The following is a 1,263-nucleotide window of genomic DNA, read 5'->3' as shown; positions in this document are numbered from 1 at the left end:
CGAGACAGAGATTGAGAAGGGAGCTTGTAGAGATTCGTAGATTGCGTTATTGGGCCGTAAGTAATTTTTTTTGGTAATGACAGAGGTGTGGAGGTCTTGAGACTGCTGCGCTTGTGATTGATTGTATTCACTGTATAGCGTTTTTTTTTTAATTCACTGTTTGTACCTATGTACAATTAAATAACATTTTTTGGTTTTCATTAAGTCAAACGGTAATTATTTAAGATTATATCTGCTTGAAGAGGTAATACATTTTTAATAAATCTGAGGGGAGATTACGTTTCGTTCTCCTAACTAGTACGTTAGCACAGCAGATAGTTAGATTTACGTCACAATCAATTCTGGACTTGAGTATATTCGTGAACTGCAGCGAGATTGAAAATTAATCTTTTTTGCTGCAACATACGACAATAGTGTTTATTTCGTGTACGTTGAAATGTTGCAGTAATAGAACACTACGTAGAGAAAAGAAAATATCGAAAAATTTCATTTCATAAGTGTCTCGAGACAGTTTTAATAAATGATTCGAGTTTCCCTGTTATTCACAGCCGACGACGAAACTGACAGGTGGTAGGATGAAATTAAACGTCGAAAGAGCCAAGGTTCCGTTGGTATTCGTCGGCCACATTAAGATTTGAATTTTTAATGGCGGGACGATGAAACGGCTGCCGCCTCGGAGAGTTAATCACTAGAACGAGAACGAAACGGAATAACAATATTCGAAACGCAACTTACGGAACACACCGGGGTTGGTTCATAGGGAACGGATCTATATTCGGAGGCCGTAAAACTTTATGGTCGCCGTTAAATTTTCCACACGACGAAAAGTGTTTCCCTTATTGCGCTTATCTGATAGTTTATCGGGTCGTATATTTCTAGAACTCGGCCACGTTTAAACGTTAGCCAGAGGGGAAAATTTTGTATTTAACTAAGAATCAGCGAGTCGGAAACTGCGAATGTGAGGAACAACAAGGTCCTGTGGCGCAACGGATAACGCGTCTGACTACGGATCAGAAGATTCCAGGTTCGAATCCTGGCAGGATCGAGACAGTTTCTTTTTTTAGTTTTTTCTAATCGGAAAAATTGTTTCGAACGTTTTTCTGAATTTTCTGCGAAGTTAAAATGTGTGAATTTCTCTTTGAATAATAACGCAGAAACATTGGGTGTATCATCTTTCGGGAAAATTGAAATTAAATTAAAGAAGAGTAGTAGAACTTTTGAAATTTTATGAGACATAATTCTACGAGTTCCAAGGAATTAAGG

The 1,263-nt window shown here is 37.8% G+C and overlaps 1 non-coding gene across 1 annotated transcript; it reads left to right on the top strand.

Moving 5' to 3' along the window:
* The first annotated feature begins 972 nt into the window (after positions 1–972).
* On the top strand, positions 973–1,045 carry Trnar-acg. The gene has a single exon. It is a non-coding gene; the product is annotated as a tRNA-Arg (tRNA).
* The last annotated feature ends 218 nt before the right edge of the window (positions 1,046–1,263 follow it).

The sequence above is a fragment of the Habropoda laboriosa genome, unplaced genomic scaffold, assembly GCF_001263275.1.
Source record: "Habropoda laboriosa isolate 0110345459 unplaced genomic scaffold, ASM126327v1 scaffold469, whole genome shotgun sequence".
NCBI classification, from domain to species: Eukaryota; Metazoa; Arthropoda; class Insecta; order Hymenoptera; family Apidae; genus Habropoda; species Habropoda laboriosa.
This window is presented reverse-complemented; position numbering and strand designations above follow the sequence as displayed.